At 39.3% G+C, this 23,236-nt stretch overlaps 1 pseudogene; it reads right to left on the reverse strand.

Annotated features, from left to right (window-relative positions):
* LOC138081845 (UDP-glucuronosyltransferase 2A1-like) overlaps positions 1-10,243 on the reverse strand; it is a 58,727-nt pseudogene extending 48,484 nt beyond the window's left edge.
* Between the last annotated feature and the right edge of the window lie 12,993 nt (positions 10,244-23,236).

Below are 23,236 nucleotides of genomic sequence, written 5' to 3' on the forward strand. Positions count from 1 at the left end.
AAACTCCAGTACTTTGGCCACCTGATATGAAGTGCTGACTCTTTGGAAAAGACCCTGATCCTGGGAAAGATGGAGGGCAGGAGGAGAAGGGGCTGACAAAGGATGAGATGGCTGGATGGCATCACCGACTCGATGGACATGAGTTAGGGTTAACTCTGGGAGTTTGTGATGGACAGGCAGCCCTGGCATGCTGTCATTCATGGGGCTGCAAAGAGTCGGACATGAATGAGCCACTGAACTAAACTGAACTGACTGATGTGGCACAATGAGGACTAAAATGCTGTATTGGCTACGGCAAAAATCTGTATAGATTTGGTTAGGGTATAATTTCTTTGGAGAAAACTCCGAAATTATCTAGTAGGGGAAAATATAAATATAAATATACAGTTTATATCCTATTGGTACTATTTCTCTTCTACTGCAGAGGAATATACAGGAATGTTGATAATAATCACGTCATCTAAAATACTGTAAATAGTTGTCCATGCACACAATGTCATGTTATAATCACACAACAGAGCACTGTCTGCAGAGCTTAAAAAAATTAAGAAAACACATGATTGCGTCTTTAAGAGTATTCAGCATAAGTAGCACATCTATGATTCCACTTGTATAGTTTTTAGAAAATCTAAACAGTAGAGTGTTGAGGAAATCACATATAATGATAGACATAAAATTTCTAAGAAAATGTTCACAAAATTCAGTCTGGTAGTTTCTATTGGAAGAAAGATGTTCTTAAGAAACTTGTTAAGGAACAAGAAATAGCTTGTTAAGAAAACAAACTATTTCTTAACTTGTTTATAGGATATATAGAAGTTTATTTCCTTGTATATTTCAACTATATACTTGTATTTTTTCACTTTGTATTGGTTTGATATTTCTAAAATCTGAAATCACATGTATAATACTTTAAAATATTTATAAAATATTTTGTTGATATAAATTAGTTACAATTTCAAAGTCAATTAATGAGTTAAAAAGATGTTTGTAATACATGTCATTAACAAAAGGCTTTAAATTCCCTAAATGCCAGACCAGACCAGTTAGAGATCAAAAAGATAAACAGCCCATCAGAAAATTAGATAATTGGGCTTCCCTGGTGGCTCAGATGGTAAAGAGTCTGCCTGCAACACAAGAGACAAGGGTTCAATCCCTGGGTTGGAAACATCCCCTGAGAAGGGAATGGCAACACACTCCAGTGTTCTCTGGAGAACTGCATGAACAGAGGAGCCTGGTGGGCCACAGTCCATGAGGTCTCATAGAGTTGAACACGACAAAGTGACTAACACATGTATGTAAAGGTCTGAGGATAAGAGCTAAATGGTTCAAAAATGTTAGAGGGCATTGTGCCTGAGATATAAGTACAATGAGTTTAGGGCAACAATTTATTTTGGTAACACCAGAGCTGGAAAATATAAGTATGGGCTTTCACATTATATCAACTCAATGATCTGTTATATCCATTCATATGAATACTGCTGCATCAATTTAAAGAATAATGTAGATTTTAATATGTTGTGAGTAAATATATCAAATCCATATTAAGTGAAAAAATAGATGAAGATGATTAGTCATTGTTCTTATTGGTAAAAAAGAAGAATATATATATATATATATATATTTTAATAATACATAGACAATATCTTGATGAAAATCAAGAAAAGTTAAAACTTCTTATATAGGAAAAACATGAAACTGATTCTCATTCATTATATATGCTTTTGTTCTATTCAATTTTTTTAGCAATTTATATTAGCTATGTTTATCATTATATCAAGAATGAAATGATACTCATAGTGCATTCAGAATTGCTTAATAAAGAACATGATAGAGTACAGCAATGAAAATCAATGGTGGTGTGAAATTGTTAGTTGTTCAGTCATGTCTGACTCTTTGTGACCCCATGGACTGTGGCCCACCAGACTCCTCTGTCCATGGAATTCTCCAAGAAAGAATTCTGGAGGGGGATTTCCATTCCCTTCTCCAGGGGATCATCCCAACTCAGGAAGAGCCTTGGTTTCCAGCATTGTAGGTGGATTCTTTACTGCCTGTGCTATCAGGGAAGCACAGTGCTTACAGTAAAAGAAAGATCTGTTAGAGATAACAGAGTTAAAATTTTCCAGTTGTTACTAAGTACTATATTTGTTTCATAATATATATCCATACAAAATCATATGAAGTGAAGTGAAGTGAAGTCGCTCAGTCGTGTCCGACTCTTTGCGACCCCATGAACTGTAGCCTATCAGGCTCCTCCATCCACGGGATTTTCCAGGCAAGAGTGCTGGAATGGATTGCCATTTCCTTCTCCAGGGGATCTTCCCAACCCAGGAATCGAACATGGGTCTCCGGCATTGCAGACAGACGCTTTACCGCTGAGCCACCAGGGAAGCCCAACAGAATCATATACCTTCCCTATATTAATGAGTAATACAACAAATATCCCAGAAAATTATTGAGTGGAACTAGGACAGTATCTCTAATTATCAGAATATATTTCTAATTCTATGTTTTACATGTATTTCTGAAAGAAGAATTGAGGTCAAGGCCCTGGTCTTCTTTACCTTGAATAAGGTTCCTAACTCAGTCTACACCAGGAAGTGCTTACATATTTCTAATTCTATGTTTTACATGTATTTCAGAAAGAAGAATTGAGGTCAAGGCCCTGGTCTTCTTTACCTTGAATAAGGTACCTAACTCAGTCTACACCAGGAAGTGCTTACATATTTCTAATTCTATGTTTTACATGTATTTCAGAAAGAAGAATTGAGGTCAAGGCCCTGGTCTTCTTTACCTTGAATAATGTACCTAACTCACTGTCTACACCAGGAAGTGCTTATTGGTTGTTATATTATTTATTGTGAAATAAATGCAATGTAAATTCAAAGTCATGTGTAAAGCTAAGGATTTTTAAGCATTTTTTTTCATCTTAGCTCTATTAAACAATGTATCTATTAAAAATCAAAATTATGGACTGAATTATGTTCCTCTAATATTCATATATTGAAGTCTGAGAGTATTTGAAGGTAGGTCCTTTAAAGAGGTGTGTGTGTTAGTCACTCAGTTGTGTCTGACTCTGTGTGACCCCATCGACTGTAGCCCACTAGGCTTCTCTGTCCGTGCAATTTTCCAGGCAAGAATACTGGAGTGAGTTGACCATTCCCTTCTCCAGGGGATCGTCCCTACCCAAGGATCAAACTCAGGTCTCCTGCACTGTAGGCAGATTCTTTACAGACTGAGCTACAAGGGAAGCCCTGTAAAGCACTGAAAAATATATTCAATATTGTAAGATAAATTATAATGAAAAAGATGACAAAAAATGTATACTATGTAAAACTAAATCATTTGGCTATACAGCAGAAATTAACACAACCTTATAAATCAACTATACTTTATTTAAAAAAAAAAAAAAGAATTTGGAATGAAATCCAGCCTCGGTTGATGGAATCAGATATAACCTAGATATGTGAAAATGGCAAAAGAAAATGATTCTTTATTAGGAAAGGCAAACAATTACAAATAGAATATATGTAACTACTGTAGTGAAAAATAAGCTCTTTTTAACACTTAGAGCTACAAACTCTTTCAAGTTTATACTTAATTTTTTAGTTTTCTGTATCATACTCCCCTAAGAAGTATAACAGGCTTCCCAGGTGGCTCACTGGGTAAATAAAGAATCCACCTAAAATGCAGGAGATTCAAGAGACATGGATTTTATTCCTATGTTGGGAGTATCCTCTGGAGGAGGGCACAAAAACAGACTCCAGTATTCTTGCCAGGAGAATCCCATGGACAGAGAAGCCTGTGGGCTACAGTCCATTGAGTTACAAAGAGTCAGACATGGCTAAAGTGATTGAGCATCCACACAAGAGTATAACATACTAGGAAACTTTTCAATATGACCAGCTATGATGAAGCAATTCACATAGGACTTACTACATTTTCATCCGAAATTTAAGAGAGACATAGGAATAGAGGGTACTATGGGCAAACAGAATGATGGTATAAATTTTAATTCTAATGTGATTTTCAAAAATTGTAGAGAAAAATTCAAATAACAAATTTAATTCCTTTCAGTTTATTACTGGAATCAGGTAAGGAGATTATCTTCCTCATTTAACAAACATTACCTTTACTGAGCATTCCCTTGGACTGCAAGGAGATCCTACTAGTCCATCCTAAAAGAAATCAGTCCTGAATGTTCATTGAAAAGATTGATGTTGAAGCTGAAACTCCAGCACTTGGGCCCCTGATGCGAAGAACTGGCTCATTGGAAAAGACCCTGATGCTGGGAAAGATTGAGGGCGGGAGGAGAAGGGGACAACAGAGGATGAGATGGTTGGATGGCTTCACTGACTCAATGAACATGAGTTTGAGTAAACTCCAGGAATTGGTGATGGACAGGAAGGCCTGGTGTGCTGCAGTCCATGGGGTCACAAAGAGTTGGACACAACTAAGCAACTGAACTGAACTAAGCAGAAGTCCAATGTCCTCCCCTATGAAAACTCGCTGTGTGTTTGTGCTCAGTTGCTTGGTTGTGTCTGAATCTTTGCAACCCTATGGACTATAGCCCAACAGGCTTCTCTGTGCATGGAATTTTCCTAATAAGAATACTAGTGTGGATTGCCATTTCTTCCTCTGGGGTATATTCCTGATCCAGAGATTGAACCTGCAATTCCTGCATCTTCTGCATTGCAGGGAGATTCTTTACTGCTGAAAAGCTCAGTGTATTAGACTTGTGATATTCTGCATGTGAAAAAAAATACATCTTTCATTGGATTGACCCTTATTAGCAAGTTTTATCGGAGAAGGCAATGGCACCCCACTCCAGCACTCTTGCCTGAAAAATCCATGGATGGAGGAGCCTGGTAGGCTGCAGTCCATGGGGTCGCTAAGAGTCGAACACGACTGAGTGACTTCCCTTTCACTTTTCACTTTCATGCATTGGAGAAAGAAATGGCAACCCACTCCAGTGTTCTTGCCTGGAGAATCCCAGGGACGGGGGAGCCTAGTGGGCTGCCGTCTATGGGATTGCACAGAGTCAGACACAACTGAAGTGACTTAGCAGCAGCAGCAGCAGCAAGTTTTATATTTATTTTGTTTTGGTAACAATAGCTTAGGTATTGAAGTATTCTACAAGATACTGTAAAGAAAGAGGAAACACAGCAAGACATTTCTTGCCTCCCTTTCCCAATTAATTGTTGAACCACAGTTCATTGATATTAATTGTGGAATTTGGGGGGAAGTGACAGTTTTAAAAATATATTCCTTTCATCTTCCTAGACTTTTCTTAAACCTCCTTAGCTTTTTCTGATAACTACTTTAGAATGAAAAGCAGAGTCTCTTACCTAACACTTCACTTTAAAACTAGTCCCAAAGCTGAGTGTCATGTGGTTGGAGCCAGAAGTCAAAGAAAATGGAAAGCATTAAATTTTTTACCCTTTGCATAAAGGTCATTTTGTATGTTAGTCCTGCCATGTCAACAGGCATGTAGGAAGGTTAGGATGAAATTTGCCCACAGTATTTCTCCATCGTGCCACCCATGGAATGCCTTAGTGTGTATACAGAAGGGTTTCCTAGAATCTCAACAATCGGCTCTCCACAGGGCATCATAGGGTCTATAATCATAACATTATAGTTGATGTCCTGGAGTTTCTTCAAGATTGTCCACTTGTAGACAACACTCTCACAGACAAGTTTTAAAATATCCACTCATTTGAAAAAAAAAAAAAAAATCCTTGCAGATTTTGCTGATTGCCAAGGTGACAATGAAGGCATGACATTAACTGATAGGTCTAAAAAGTCATTTAGTCTATTTTCATTAGCTTCTCTGTCCTGTGGCATGGGGAGAATCTTGAAGTTCATGGTGGAAGGCTTGCTATAGTCAATGATAAAATTTTGTGGAGACACCAACACAGTCACTTCGTGGCCTCTTTCCATGAGTTTCTCCAGAATAACCTTCAGATTGAGCTAGTGGCTCATGTCAGGGGCCACACCAAAGCTTTCTCACAGAATCCACAGCCAGCATAGCAGAGCTGCAGCAACGGAATTGCTGAAACCCACTTCTCAGATGCCATAACAGCAGCTCCCTCACACACTGCTCTGCAAAGGATGAATGTTTGCTGGGCCCAGAAGTGAAGTGGCCATTTAGACATAGATCACATTAAAAGTTAATTTCTGGAGTTTGGAAATGGCACTTACATGCAGAGAACTTTGACAGTTGTTAATTGGCACAGTATTATATAGTATTTATTCAGGAATAGATACGTAATAAGTATACATTTTGGAGGAAATAATTTTGACATTCTAGGAGCTAGCTTTAAATAGGTTAAAATAGAAAAATGATCTTTTTAATTGACAATTTTAAAGTATAAAAATTCATTTTAGTAAGTCTACCAAATGACATGTTCTATGGAAGTTAATAAATTGGGAAACATAAAAATAAGATTGGTCATATGCTAATATGTGAATAAAGCACAAATATCACATGATATAAGAGAAATATACTAAATACTGTACAAAGGTACAGTGTTTCAGAGCCCCAGAAGATGCTATACTGCAATATGAAGAAAATCAGTCAAAACTTCAAAGTGGAGGGAACATTTCAACTGAGTCCAGAAGCAAAGATTACAGAAAAGGGTTCTGAAAGTGTATGGGAGAAAAGGAGAAAAAGATGAATGATATGTAAGTTATGGTCATTTAAATATACAGATATCAGTTCCATATATATAGTCATAGGCTAACACAGAGCTGTGCAGAAAAAGGAAATATTAGTTAAAATAGGACACTTTGGAGAGCCTTGGATGCTATGTTCTGGGTCATGTTTAATTACCATAAAAAGATGTCCACTCAAATTTTCAAATGAGGTACAGAAAATGATCATATATATCCTTTAATAAAACTATTCTGGCAACAAAAAGGATTTGAGTTGTAGAGAAAAAATGAATATGTCATTGATTAAAATTAGGTGGCTCAGACAGTAAAAAATCTGCTTGCAATGCAAGAGACCTGGTTTCTATCCCTGGGTCAACAGGATCCTCTGGAGAAAGGAATGGCTACCCACTCTAGTATTCTGGCCTAGAAAATTCCATGGATGGAGGAGCCTGGTGGGCTATAGTCCATGGGGTTGCAAAGCATCGGATATAACTTTTCGACTAACACACTTTTCTTTCCTTTTTAAAAAATATAAATTAAGAAAGCAAGATTTGATGAGATTATCAGTAAGAGTGTGCTCTGCTTAGTGGCTTAGTCTTAACTAAGTAAGAATATAATATTGAAATATTGATTTGTAAATGGAGAGCAAAGAATGAGTCTTATGACTGATGGGAAGTGAGAGGTGACCAAGAGTTAACCAGGAAGTGTTTGGTTTTTGCTTTAAGCAGCCAGAGTGTGATAATGACTCTAGCAAATTCATGAAACACTAAAGGAGTAGCGACGGGAAGTGTTTTTGACCTGCAGTGTATAAGTTAAAGACAGGACATGTCTGTGAATCTTAAAGGAAAGATGAATTTAGAAGTACTCATTTTATATGCAATCACTCACATGCATTTCAATTTAATTCCACTTCCTCTCCAAATTCTTTATATTTCATACCTTTAACAAGCAATTTTTAGTACCTACTGTATACTAGATTCTGTATTATGCACAGAGCATAAAGAAACAAGTTAAATACAGTTCTAATTCAAAATGATTTCACAGACTATTGGACAAAATAAGTTAGCCAGTTAGCCAGTACTTATTCTGCAAGCTTAAGGGAGAAGGATCAGAGAAGGTAGAGATGAACTGAGGAATTGCAAAGCCTATAAAGGGGATTCTTTGGTAGAGGAAGGGAATGATGGACTTAGCTGTCTTTAAGAGTCTGTTTAGCAGGTGGAAAAGCACCACTTAGAGGTAAAAGGAAATATCAATGTATCTGTATTCTAAGAAGTGTGGCATAGTTATATGAAGGGTTATATTCAGTTACAAAATTATATTCATTTTAATAATTTGGAAGAGACATACGGAAATTTCAAATCCCTTAAGAATTTTTTTTTTCCTGTTTTGTTTGCTAAAATGAAAACACTGGGTAGGTTTGCTTAGAAGATGCCAAGACAAAACCTTGACCAAGGATTAAGAGTTGTGTCCTGTTGCATAATTAGGGTTTATATAAGTTCTGTATTAATTGGTAAAAATCAGAATCCAAAAAAGAAAAAAAAAATCACAAAACAAGAAGATGGGACAGAATCATGAATCCACTAAAAGAAAATTGAGATAACAATATAATCTTAAAAAAGGAAAGTATTTTTATATATGGTAAGTAACCTAGAAGTGATTTGGGAAAAAAAAAAAAAAACTGGTAAATTTATCTAATCACTATGACAAAGTTCACAGGTTGTAAACAATTTAGTGGAGAGATATAACATAGCTCAGAAATTGACCTCAACATACTTGTGTAAACTGGGAGAGAAATATTTCTAAGTTATTTTATTATATGAGAAAACTAAAGCAGAGCTCAGATTTCAAATAAGGATTTATTCACATAAATTTAAAAGTATAGGAGGCATATGTTTGCTTATATCCAACTGAAATATTAAAAATCTAGATAAAATATAAAATTGCCTCATAAAAATTTGGTTTTGATTTGGTAAGAAAATAAAAAATCAGAAGAATCCCTAATCAAAATCAAAGCAGGAATTCTGATGTTCACCCTTGCCATTTCTTTGTAGAACAGACAATATATGGCATGGGTGGAGAGATCAAAAATCTGAAGATTTGCCCAAGATCATGTAACACTAGATTCTCAATATAAGATCTCACTTTTACAAGTGAATTCCCTTATACAGAAGTTTACTGCAAGGAATATTGCTTGTTTTGACTTAGTGCTCCCTGGATAAAAGAACTCTTCCCTTAGAATTTTTAACACTATAAGCCTTGGTATGGGTTTACAGTTCAAAGTAGAAAAACCTCTTTGAAGAAACTTTCCCCCAAGCTTCAGAGTTTCCTATAGATAAAATTTCAAGTTAAATAAGCACCTCCCTGTTACAAGAAAAGAAAGCTTCAAGACTGGGAACCAGCAGAAGTAACAGAAATATTAACTCAATGAGGTAAAGTAGTTTTATACTTTGAAATGGAAAATAAATTAGATTTTACAATATGTTTAAGGATATGAAAATGAAATCTGAAAATATGTGCAAAGAACAAGAAATTAAAAAGAATAATTATGAAAATTTGCTAAAGAAATAAAGTGAATTTCTCCAAATTAATAATTCAACAAATCAGATTTAAGTGAATAGATAGATTGAAGAGTAGACTCTGGTGGCTCAGATGGTAAAGAATCTTCCTGCAATGCCAAGAGACATGGATTTGATCCCTGGGTTTGGAAGATCCCCTGGAGAATGGAATGAAATCCACTCCAACATTCCCGCCTGAAGAATTCCATGGACAGTGGAACCTGGCGGGCTAAAGTCCATGGGGTCACAAAGAGTTGGACACGACTGAAAGAAAACACTTTCATACAAATAAACATTGAGTCAAAAGAGAAATCAAAAGATGTTATGTGGAATTAAGTTCTGAATAAAAAAATTTGCAATAGGAAATATGATAGAATGGTGAAGATGCATGGAGAATAGACTGAGACTTCTGAATCTAGTTGTTGGTTCTCTACTTGGTTCCTCCTCTTACAAGTCTTTTTTCACTCTTTAAAACTTGTGGGGTTTTTTTTGCAACCAAGCTATACAACTCAGCCCTATTTTTATGTTCTTTTAATCAAATCTACTTACATCAAATTTTTCAATTGTTGTTGTCCTTCAGTGGCTCAGATGTGTCTGACTCTTTGAGACCCCACAGACTGCAGGACATCAGGCTTCCCTGGACTTGGTGCTCGATTGGAGACAGAGTGCTGATGAGGTGATTGTCAAGCTGCATATGAGGATTGGTCCCATGGGACTGGAGGAAGTCGACACTGCTTTCACAGACACGGGCTGTGTGGTGCGGCTCCCAAGTGGTCGGCAGTGGGGTGTTCTTGTACCAAAGTGCAGGCTTGCAAAGGTGGCCTCCTGCAGCTGTCACTGCACAAGAAGATGCCTCTGTTCACATGGTCCTCTCTGCTGAAGAAACTTTTAGGGACCCAGGAGTTGGTGCCAGGAGAATGGGCAGGAGCCATGTCCCGTTGTCTTGGAGCCAGGCCCTGAGCCCCCCGGGCTAAGCAGGAGGCCTGCCACCAGAAGCGGGCCCAGGACTGTGATAAGGTAGGTGCTAAACTGGTCATGGAGCCCAAGCAGAGCCCAGTGCCAAGAGGGCTATGCGTCTCTGTGGAGGGAGGGAGGTGGAAGGGGCCAGAGATGGCCCTGGACCTGGGGGTGATGCCCTCCCCACCATTCCTGGCTGAGCTGGCCACCCACACTGAAGTGGAAAACAGCTCTGTGTTCCACCACTGAATCGCCAGACCAGCCTTCTGAGCTCAGAGGAGAATCTAGCACTTTTGACAGGAAAGAAGGCAGCAGACGCCCAGGAGTGACCCAGTATCTCCAGCCATGGCCCAGAGCAGAGACCCTAAGAAGGGCAATCGTTCCAAGGAGGAGATGGCAGTGGCCACAGATGCTACAGCCTTGGTGGATGAGCCCGAGTCCATGGTGAACCCGGGATTTATCAAGAACGACTCTTGTGAGAAGGGGCCGGATCCCCGGTAGTGCTTATGTACCTGAAGGAAATCTGCAGAGACACCTCTCCAGTGCTCTCCTGAAAGCAGGACTTGACGTGTACTAGTACATACACTAATTTGTACAAAACAGATTTGAAAACCAGAATATATATTTGCATTATAAATTTGTCCCTTACTAGAATCAAGATGGCCACTAAATACATTTGCACAAAGAAAATACTAAACCCACATGATTTTACAGATAAACTTTAGCAAAAAATTCCAAGAATAAATCCTTATTTTTTTAGGATTAGAAAAAAGGAAATATTTCGTTAATTCTGAAGACAATATAAACTTACCTTAAAAAGGGCTGAAGGAGAAACACATTCCAGGTCCATAATCACTCATGAATACAAATATGTCTTTATCAAAATATGAGCAAAATGGATTCAATGATGAACGAGAATATTTAAAATATAACCAAGAGATGAGTTAAAGGTAGAAGGAAAGCTTAATAGAAAAATTTTCAATATCATATCACTTCAGTTCAATTCAGTCACACAGTCAGACACTCAGTGACCCCATGGACTGCAGTTTGCCAGGCTTTCCTGTCCATCACCAACTCCCAGAGCTTACTCAAAAATGTGTCCATTGAGTTGGTCATGCCCTCCAACCATCTCATTCTCTGTTGTGCCCTTCTGCCGCCTTCAATCTTTCCCAAATAAGGGTCTCTTCTAATGAGTCAGTTCTTCATATCAGGGGGCCAAAGTATTGGTGTTTCAGCTTCAGCATCAGTCCTCCCAGTGAATATTCAGAAATGATTTCTTTTAGGATTGACTAGTTTGTTCTTGCCTGGAGAATCCCAAGGATGGCAGAGCCTGGTGGGCTGCTGCCTATGGGGTCGCACAGAGTCGGACACGACTGAAGCGACTTAGCAGCAGCAGCAGCAGCAGCAGCAGTTTGATCTCCTCGCAGTCCAAGGAACTCTCAAGAGTCTTCTCCAACCCCACAGTTCAAAAGCATCAATTTTTCAGTGCTCAGCTCTCTTTATAGTCCAACTCTAACATCCATACATGACTACTGGAAAAACAATAGCCTTGATTAGACAGACCTTTGTTGCCAAAGTAATGTCTCTGCTTTTTAATGTGCTGTCTAGGTTGGTCATAGTTTTTCTTCCTAGGAGCAAGCGTCTTTTAATTTCATGGCTGCAGTCATCATCTGCAGTGATTTGGTGCCCAAGAAAATAGTCTGTCACTGTTTCCATTGTTTCCTCATATACTTGCCACGAAGTGATGGGACCAGATACCATGATCTTAGTTTTCTGAATGCTGAGTTTTACCAACTTTTTCACTCTCCTCTTTCACTTTCATCAAGAGGCTCTTTAGTTCTTCTTCACTTTCTGCCATAAGGGTGGTGTCATTTGCATATCTAAGGTTATTTATATTTCTCCAAGCAATCTTGATTCCAGCTTGTGCTTCATCCAGCCCAGGATTTTGCATGATGTACTCTGCATTTAAGTTAAATAGACAGGGTGGCAATAAACAGCTTTGACGTTCTCCTTTCCCTATTTGAAATCAGTCTGTTGTTCCATGTCCAGTTCTAACTCTTGCTTCTTGATCTGTATACTGATTTCTCAGGAGTCAGGTAAGGTGGTCTGGTATTCCCCTCTCTTGAAGAAGTTTCCACATTTTGTTGTGATCCACATAGTCAAAGGCTTTGGTGTAGTCAATAAAGCAGAAGTAGATGTTTTTGTGGAACTCTCTTGCCTTTTCAATGATCCAATGGATGTTGGCAATTTGATCTCAGGTTCCTCTGCCTTTTCTAAATCCAGCTTGAACATCAGGAAGTTCACGTTCATGTATTGCTAAAGCCTGGCCTAGAGAATTTTGAGCATTACTTTAGTAGTGTGTGAGATGAGTGCAATTGTGTGGTAGTTTGAACATTCTTTGGCATTCATTTGACAAGCCTAGACAGCATATTAAAAAGCAGAGATATCACTTTGCCAACAAATGTCCATATAGTCAAAACTAGTCATGTACAGATGAGAGAGTTAGACCATAAAGAATACTGAACACTGAAGAATTGATGCTTGTGGACTATGGTGCTGGAGAGGACTCTTGAGAGTCCGTTGGACAGCAAGAAGATCAAACCAGTCAATTCTAAAGGTAATTAATCCTGAATATTCATTGGAAGGACTGATGCTGAAGCTGAAGCTCCAATACTTTGGCAATGTGATGTAAGAAGCTGACTCCTTGAAAAAGACCCTAATCTGGGGAAAGATTGAGAGGAGGAGGAGAAGGGGACAATAGAGGATAAGATGCCTGGATGGCATCATCAATTCAACGGACATGAGTTTGAACAAACTCTCAGAGATAGTGAAGGACAGGGAAGCCTGGTGTGCTGCAGTTCATGAGGTCCCTAAGAATCGGACATGTCTGAGGGATTGAAGAACAACCACAATACACTATTAGCAGGTTAAAAGAAAAGAAGGTAAAATTTATTATGATTATTATTATTATTTTTCACTTGCTCAGTCATGTCCGATTCTTTACAACCCCGTGGACTGTAGCCCACCAGGCTTCTTTGTCCATGGGATTCTCCAGGCAAGAATACTGGAGTGGGTTGACATTTCCTTCTCCAGGGGATCTTCCTGACCCAGGGATCAAACCCAGGTCTCCCATATTGCAGGCAGACACTTTAACCTCTGAGCCACCCGAGAAGTCCCTATTATTATTATTAAGAGCTTTAAAATGTTTGTCTAAGCCTTCAATTTTCAACAAAATAATTTTCTTCAGAATTAGAGAAAGCAACTTCTTTGAACTAATATGAATGGTTATAAATTTAACATTGTTTCAAGTGAAAAAGTTTAAAATTATTCCCTTTAAAATAAAATATAAGAATATCCTAGAATTCGCATTCCTAGTTAATGCATTTGTGTGTGCATGCCAAGTCACTTCAGTATTGTCCGACTCTTTGTGACCCTATGAACTATAGCCTTAGATATGCATCTCTATCCCTGGGATTCTCCAGGAAAAAATACTGGTTCAGTTCAATTCAGTCACCCAGTCATGTGTGACTCTTTACAACCCCATACTGCAGTAGGCCAGGCTTCACTGTCCATCATCAACTCCCAGAGTTTGTTCAAACTCATGTCCATTGAGTCAATGATACCCTCCAATCATCTCATCCACTGTCATCCCCTTCCCCTCCTACTTTCAATATTTCCCATCATTAGGGGCTTTTCCAATGAGTCAGTTTTTTGCATCATATGGCCAAAGCATTAGAGTTTCAGCTGCAGCATCAGTCCTTCTTATGAGTATTCAAGATTGATTTTCTTTAGGATGGACTGGTTGGATCTCCTTGCAGTCCAAGGGACTCTCAAGAGTCTTCTCCAACACCACAGTTGAAAAGCATCTATTCTTTGGCAAACAGCTTTCTTTAGAGTCCAACTCTCACATTCATACATGACTCCTGGAAAAGCCATAGCTTTGTCTAGATGGACCTTTGTAGCCAAAGTAAACTTTGCTTTTTAATACGCTATCTAGATTGGTCATAGCTTTTCTTCCAAGGGGCAAGCATCTTTTAATTTCATGGCTACAGTTACCAACTGGAGTAATTTTGGAGCCCAAGAAAATCTTTGTCAGGTAAAGTCTGTCACTATTTCCATTGTTTCCCATCTATTTGCCATGAAGTGATGGGATTGGATGCCAAGATCTTCGTTTTTTGAATGTTGAGTTTTTAGCCAGCTTTTTCATTCTCCTCTTTCACCTTCATCAAGAGACTCTTTGGTTCCTCTTTGCTTTCTGCCTTAAAGGTGGTGTCATCTGCATATCTGAGATTATTGGTATTTCTCCCAGCAATCTTGATCCCAGCTCGTGTTTCACTCAGCCAGGCATTTCGCATGATGTACTCTGCATATAGGTTAAATAAGCAGGGTGACAATATACAGCCTTGATGTACTGCTTTCCAAATTTGGAACCAGTCCACTGTTCCATGTCTGTTTCTAACTGTTGCTTCTTGACCTGCATACAGATTTCTCAGGAGGCTGGTAAAGTGGTCTGGTATTTCCACCTCTTGAAGCATTTTTCACAGTTTGTTGTGATCCACATAGTCAAAGGCTTTAGTGTAATAAATAAAGCAGAAGTAGCTGTTTTTCTGGAACTCTCTTGCTTTTTCTGTGATCCAACGATCATAAAAAAATACTGTGTAGGTAGCCATTGCCTTCTCCAGTAGATCTTCGCAGCTTGGGGTTGAACCCAGGTCTCCTGCTACAGGTGGATTTTTTGCTGTCTGAGCTACCAGGGAAGCCTGGACTGTACTTCTGGGCATGTAGTGTAGTTATTTTCTTATGACAAAATAACAAGGAACACATTATATATTCCTTGGTACCCTGTCATAACAGAAGTTCGTCTAGTCAGAGCTATGGTTTTTCTAGGGGTCATATATGAATGTGAGAGTTGGACTATAAAGGCTGAGGGCCAAAGAAACGATGCTTTTGAACAGTGGTATTGAAGAAGACTCTTGAGGATTACTTGAATTGCAAGGAAATCAAATCAGTCCAACTTAAAGGAAATCAGTCCTGAATATTCATTGGAAGGACTTACGCTGAAACTGAAGCTCCAAAACATTGGCCACCTGATGCGAAAAACAGACTCATTGGGAAAGACCCTGATGCTGGGAAAGATTGAAGAAGGGAGGAGAAGGGGATGACAGAGGATGAGATAGTTGTATGGCATCACCAACTTGATGGACTTGAGTTTGAGTAAGCTCTGGAAGTTGGTGATGAACAGTGAAGCCTGGTGTGCTGCAGTCCATGGGATCACAAAGAGCCGGACATAACTGAGCGACTGAACTGAACTGAATTCTCCACATACTCGTGGGTTTATTTCTGGCCTGTCAATTCTGTCCCATTGAATTATGTGTCTGTTTTTCAGTCAATTCCATGCTGTCTTGATTACCAAAGCTTTGTAGTACAGTTTGAAATCAGGGAGCATGGTACCTCCAGTGTGCTGTGTTCTTCATCTACAGATTTGCTGTTTGATTTTTCTTTTTTTTTTTAGGATTTAAATCTTCCTGGTAAAATATTCTTTCTGTTAATTACTCATTACTTTTATTCCTGAGCTCACTGACTTGCCTTTCTGAGTTTTCTTGTAGCTTGAATTTCTTCATGATCACTATTTTGAATTCTCTATCAGATCATGATATTCCTTGCTTAACGATTGGTTTTTGGAGAACCGCCATTTCTTTTTTCATACAATTTTCCTGTGGATTTTCATGGAGCTTGAAAAGTTCTTCCCTTGCTGGCCCCACTGCAGTAGTGAATGTCTTTTTTTTTTTTTTTTAAGTAATTTTTTTTTAATTGATTGTAATGATTCAGTGGGTTGGAAATTAATTGTTCTTCTATTGTCTTCCAGTAGGTGGCATGATAGCACAAAAACTGTTTTTTCTTGCATGTGTTCTCTCTAGTTATATTTGAGAGTAGGCACTTTTCACCCTCCACTAACTCTGTCAGAGAAGAAAATCTATGACCAACTAGACAGCATATTAAAAAGCAGAGACATTAGTTTGCCAACAAAGGTCCATTTAGTCAAAGCTATGGTTTTTCCAGTAGTCATGTATGGATATGAGAGTTGAACTCTAAAGAAAGCTGAGTGCCAAAGAACTGATGCTTTTGAACTGTGGTGTTGGAGAAGACTCTTGAGAGTCCCTTGGACTGCAAGGAGATCAAACCAGTCGATCCTAAAGGAAATCAGTCCTGAATAATCATTGGAAGGTCTGATGCTGAAGCTCCAATACTTTGGCCACCTGATGTGAAGAACTAACTCTTTAGAAAAGACCCTGATGCTGGGAAAGATTGAAGGCAAGAGGAGAAGGGGACAGCAGAGGATGAGATGGTTGGATGACATCACCGACTCAATGGACATGAGTTTGAGCAAGCTCCACGTGTTGATGATGGACAGGGAAGCCTGGCGTGCTGCAGTCCATGGAGTCGCAAAGCATTGGACATGATTGAGCGGTGGAACTGAACTGACTTCTGTCAGATGTGTTGCCTGATGCTGGCACCATCACCACTTTGGAGACCTTGGTGCCCTGGTCTTGTTGGTGTCACTGACTTCGCTGCCTGTGGCTCTAGGAGAGTGGGTGCTTCCGCCTCTTCTGCCATTTTCTGACTCACGCACAGGCTTGGTCTCCACAGGGTTTGGGGAAAGATGTGGTGAAGTGGGGATGACAGGTGCCTCTGCTGTAAGTGTTTGGTCTTTATCATCAGAGCTGGACATCAAACATAATTCTGCTTCATAGAACACCTAGTCCTTCACTGTCAGTGGTGGCAACTGACACAAGTCTCTCCTATCACTACACGAGGATTGCTGAACATGGAGAAAGAAGGGCCACAGATGGAAACAGGGGCCTATGAAGTGGTTCACAAAACCTGGACACCCTCCCAATAACACAGGAGTGGAGGTCACTGCCTAGAGCCAGCAAAGGACACAGAGTTCTTCAGAAGGGTAAAGGTTAGTTTACGTAAATATTTTTAGCGTTTAGTCTATGATTCAAAGTTCAGCTCACCTACCTCTCAGATACTGTATAGCCAGTGTATGGCATTGTGCTTGTTATTGATTTTATTTTTTCATGTTCAAGTTCACACCAGTGAAGTCAAAAAGGCTATAAATTTGATGAGTGGTGGGTTATTTATCTAAGTGTGCTATCCACTGAGTATGTGCATAGTCATTGTAATATCTTGACTAAAGAAATGGATAGGTAATTTCCTTCTCATCTTTGCAGTATTGAGACTTCCTATACTTCATCCTTTTATTTGTGATAACTGAATTCTGAGAGATTCAAAGTCCAAGCGTTAATTATAGGCTGGTGGTCAGACAGAGGGCAAGTCCACACAGCTTAATAGAGCTTACATGACTTATATGATTTTGTCCTACTAATATTTATTCATCCCAGCTTATTTCACAGATTGTACAAATAATTTGTTGTTCAGACACTCAGTTGTGTCCAACTCTTTGTGACTCCACAGACTGCAGCATGCTAGGCCTCCCCATCCTTCACTATCTCCCAGAGTTTTCTCAAATTCACATCCATTGAGTCAGTGACATCAACCAACCATCTCATCTTCTGTCATTCTCTTCTCCTCCAGTCCTCAGTCTTTCCCAGCATCAGGGTCTTTTTCAAGTAGTCGACTTTTCATATCAAATGGCCAAAGTATTAGAACTGCAGCGTCAGTCCTTCCAGTGAATATTCAAGGTTCATTTCCTTTAGGATTGACAGGTTTGATCTTGTTTTCCAAAAGACTCTCAAGAAGCTTCTCCAACACCATAGATTTAAAGCATCAATTCTTTGGCACTCAGCTTTCTTTAAGGTCTAACATTCATATCTTTTTGGCTGCACTGTGAGGCATGGGGGATCTTAGTTCCCTGACTAGTTATTGAACCCAGGCACTCTGCAGTAGAAGCAGAGTGTTCTAACCACTGAACAACAAGGGAATTCATATCTTTACATGACTACTGGAAAAACCATAGATTTCACTATCTATACAGACCTTTGTCAGCAAAGTGATGTCTCTACTTTTTTAATATGCTCTCTAGGTTGGTCACATCTTTTCTTCCAAGGAGCAAGCATCTTTTAATTTCGTGGTTGCAGTTACCTTCAGCAGCAATTTTGGAGCCCCCAGAAATAAAGCCTATCACGTTTCCATATTTTCCCCATCTATTTGCCATGAAGTGATAGAACAAGATGCCATGATCTCCATGTTTTGAATGTTGAGTTTTAAGCCAGCTTTTTCACTCACCTCTTTCACGATCATAAAGAGGCTCCTAAGTTCCTCTTCACTTTCTGCCATAAGAGTGATGTCATCTGCATATCTGAGGTTATTGATATTTCTCCCAGCAATCTTGATTCCAACTTGTGCTTCATCCATCCTGGCATTTCACATGAGGTACACTGCATATAAGTTAAATAAGCAGGTTGACAGTGTACAGACTTGATGTAGTCTCTTCCCAATTTTGAACCTGTCCATTGTTCCATATCTGGTTTGGACTGTTGCTTCTTGATCTGTATACAGGTTTCTCAGGTGGTTTCTCAGGTGGTCTGGTATTCCCATCTCCTTAAGAATTTTTCACATGTTGTTGTGAACCACCCAGTCAAAAGTTTTAACATAGTCAATGAAGCAAAAGTAGATGCTTTTATGGAACTCTCATGCTGTTTCCAAGATCCAAGAAGTGTTGGCAATTTCATTTCTGGTTCCTCTGTTTTTCTAAATCCAGCTTGAACATTGGAATTTCTCAGTTCATGTACTATTAAAGTCTAACTTGAAGCATTTGGAGCATTATCTTGCTAGCATATGAAATGAGTGCAATTGTGGGGGCAGTTTGAACATTCTTTGACATTTCCTTTCTCTGGGATTCAGATGGAAACTGAAAGGATTTCCATCCTTTCAGCGTCTTGTGGCCATTGCTGAGTTTTCCATATTTGCTGGCATATTGAGTACAGCACCTTCACAGCATCATCTTTTAGGATATGAAGTAGATCAGCTGGAATTTGTCATCTCCACTAGAATTGTTCTTAGTAATGCTTCCTATGGCCCTCTTGACTTCACACTTCAGGATGTCTGGCTCTAGGTGAGTGACCACACAATCGTACTTATCCAGGTCATTAAAGATCTTTCTTGTAGTTTTTCCTCTGTATGCTTGCCATATGTTCTTAACATCTTCTGCTTCTGTTAGATCCACACTTTTTCTATCCTTTATTATACCCATTGTTGAAAGAATGTTCCCTTGGCATCTCTAGTTTTCTTGAAGAGATGTCTAGTCTTTCTCATTCTATTGTTTTCCTCTATTTCTTTGGATTGTTTACTTAAGATGACTTTATCTCTCCTTGCTCTTCTTTGGAACACTGCATTCAATTCAGTTCAGTCACTTAGTCGTGTCCAACTCTTTGTGACCCCATGAACTACAGCACGACAGGCCTCCCTGTCCATCATCAACTCCCAGAGTCCACCCAAACCGATGTCCATTGAGTTGGTGATGCCATCCAATCATCTCATCCTCTGTCATCCCCTTCTCCTTGTGCCTTCAATCTTTCCCAGCATCAGGGTCTTTTCAAATGAGTCAGCTCTTCACGTCAGGTGGCCAAAGTATTGGAGCTCCAGCTTCAACATCAGTCCTTCCAATGAACACCCAGGACTGGTCTCCTTTAGGATGGACTGGTTTGATCTCCTTGAAGTCCAAGGGACTCTCAAGAGTCTTTTCCAACACCACAGTTCAAAAGCATCAATTCTTCAGTGCTCAGCTTTCTTTGTAGTCCAACTCTCACATTCATACACAACCACTGGAAAAACCATAGCCTTGACAGACCTTTGTTGACAAAGTAAAGTCTCTGCTTTTTAATATGCTGTCTAGGTTGGTCATAACTTTCCTTCCAAGGTATAAACGTCTTTTAATTTCATGGCTGCAATCAGCATCTGCAGTGATTTTTGGAGCCCAAAAAATAAAGTTAGCCACAATTTCCACTGTTTCCCCATTTGCCATGAAGTGATGGGATTGGATGCCATGATCTTAGTTTTCTGAATGTTGAGCTTTAAGCCAACTTTTTCACTCTCCTCTTTCACTTTCATCAAGAGGCTATTTAGTTCCTTTTCACTTTCTGCCATAAGGGTGGTGTCATCTGCATATCTGAGGTTATTGATATTTCTCCCATCAATCTTAATTCCAGCTTGTGCTTCCTCCAGCCCAGCGTTTCTCATGATGTACTCTGCACATAAGTTAAATAAGTAGAGTGACAATATACAGCCTTGACATATTCCTTCTCCTATTTGGAACCAGTTTGTTGTTCCATGTCCAGTTCTAACTGTTGCTTCCTGACCTGCGTATAGATTTCTCAAGAGGCAGGTCAGGTGGTCTGGTATTCCCATCTCTTTCAGAATTTTCCACATTTTGCTGTAATCCACAAAGGCTTTGGCTGTCATATTGAGTATAGCACTTTCACAACATCATCTTTTAGAATTTAAAATAGCTCAACTGGAATTCCATCGCATCCAGTAGCTTTGTTAATAGTGATGCTTCCTAAGGCCCACTTGTCCTTGGCTTCCTAAGGCCATTCATTTTCCAGGATGTCTGTCTCTAGGTGAGTGTGAGTAATCACACCATCGTGATTTTCTGGGTTGTGAAGATCTTTTTTTTTTGTACAGTTTTTCTGTGTATTCTTGCCACCTCTTCTTAATATCTTCCTCTTCTGTTAAGTCCATACCATTTCTGTCCTTTATCGAGCTCATCTTTACATGAAATGTTCCTTTGGTATCTCTAACTTTCTTGAAGAGATCTCTAGTCTTTCCTACTCTATTGTTTTCCTCTATTTCTTTGCACTGGTTGCTAAGGAAGTCTTGCTTATCTCTCCTTGCTATTCTTTGGAACTTTGCATTCAAATGGGTACATCTTTCCTTTTCTCCTTTGCTTTTCGCTTCTCTTCTTTTCACAGCTATTTGTAAAGTGTCCTTAGACAGCCATTTTGCTTTTCTGTTTTTCTTTTTCTTGGGGATGGTCTTGATTCTTGTCTCCTGTATAATGTCATGAACCTCCATCCATAGTTCATCAGGCACTCTGCCTATCAGATCTAGTCCTTTAAATCTATTTCTCACTTCCACTGTATAGTCATAAGGGATTTGATTTTGGTCATACCTGAATGGTCTAGTGGTTTTCCCTACTTTCTTCAATTTAAATCTGAATTTGGCAATAAGGAGTACATGACCTGAGCCACAGTCAGCTACTGGTCTTGTTTTTGCTGACTCTAGAGAGCTTCTCTATCTTTGGCTGCAAAGAATATAATCAGTCTGATTTTGGTGTTGACCATCTGGTGATGTCCATGTGTAGAGTCTTTCTTGTGTTGTTGGAAGAGGTGTTTGCTATGACCAGTGCGTTCTCTTGGCAGAACGCTATTAGCCTTTGCCCTACTTCATTCTGTACTCCAAAGCCAAATTTGCCTGTTACTCCAGGTGTTTCTTGACTTCCTACTTTTGCATTCCAGTCCCCTATAATGAAAAGGACATCTTTTAGGGTGTTAGTTCTAAAAGGTCTTGTAGGTCTTCACAGACCTGTTCAACTTCAGCTTCTTCAGTGTTACTGGTCAGGGCATAGACTTGGATTACCGTGATATCGAATGGTTTGCCTTGGAAATGAACAGAGATCATTCTGTCATTTTTGACATTGCATCCAAGTATTGCATCTCAGACGCTTTTGTTGACCATGATGGCTACTCCATTTCTTCTAAGGGATTCCAGCCCACAGTAAAGGATATAATTGTCTGAGTTAAATTCACCCATTTCAGTCCATCTTAGCTCACTGATTCCTTGATTCAGCAGTGTGGTGGCTGCAACGGCACAGGAGCAGAGGAGAGGAGTTACCCCACGTTCAAGGTCAAGGGTGGCGGCCGAGAGGAGCTACTGTATTCAGATGGGTATATCTTTTCTTTTCTCCTTTGCCTTTATCTTCTTTTCTTTTCTTAGCTATTTGTGAGGCCTCCTCAGAAAACCATTTTGACTCATTGCCTTTCTTTTTCTCAGGGATGGTTTTGATCACTGCCTAGGGAACAATGTTGTGAACGTCCATCCATAGTTCTTTAGACACTCTGTCTATCCTACCTATTCCTTTGAAACTATTTGTTCATTCCACTGTATAATCATAAGGAATTTTATTTAGGTCATACCTGAATGGCATAGTGGTTTTCCCTACTTTCTTCAATTTAAGTCTGAATTTTGCAATAAGGAGCTCATGACCTGAGCCACATTCATCTCTAGGTCTTGTTTTTGCTGACTGTGTAGAGGTTTTCCATCTTTGGTTGTGAAGAATATAATTAATCCGATTTTGGTACTGACCATCTGGTGATGTCCATGTTTAGAACTGTCTCTTGTGTTGCTGTAAAAGGGTGTTAGCTATGACCAATGTGTTCTCTTGGCAAATTTCTGTTATCATTTTCCTTGCTTCATTTTGTACTCCAAGGTCTAACTTGCCTCATTCCAGGTATCGCTTGGCTTCCTACTTTTGCATTGCAGTCTCTTGTAATGTAAAGGACATCTTTTTTTAGTGTTAGTTCTCGAAGGTCTTGTCGGTCTTCCTAGAACCGTTCAACTTCAGCTTCTTCAGCATTTGTGGTTGTGGCATAGACTTGGTTTACAGTGATATTGAATGGTTTGCCTTGGAAATGAACTGAGATCATTCTGTCATTTTTGAGACTGTGCTCGAGTACTGAATTTTGGACTCTTGTTGACTATGAGAGCCTCTCCCATTAAGAAGCTTGCACAAGCCTCTCATCCTCATCCATCAGAGGACGGAGAGAATGGAAACCACAGAAATCTAATCAAAATGATCACAAAGGTCACAGCCTTATATAACTCAATGAAATTATGAGCCATGTTGTGTAGGGTCACCCAAGGCAGATGGGTCATGGTGGAGAGTTCTGGCAAAACACCATCCACTGATGAGGGGAATGGCATTCTTGCCTTGAAAATCCTATGAAATTATGAAATGGCAGTAAGATATGAAACTGAAAGACAAACTCCCAACGTTGGTAGGTGTCCAATATCCCACTGGAGAAGAGTGGAGAAATGGCCCCAGAAAGAAT

Source organism: Capricornis sumatraensis, chromosome 7 (assembly GCF_032405125.1).
Source record: "Capricornis sumatraensis isolate serow.1 chromosome 7, serow.2, whole genome shotgun sequence".
NCBI lineage: Eukaryota > Metazoa > Chordata > Mammalia > Artiodactyla > Bovidae > Capricornis > Capricornis sumatraensis.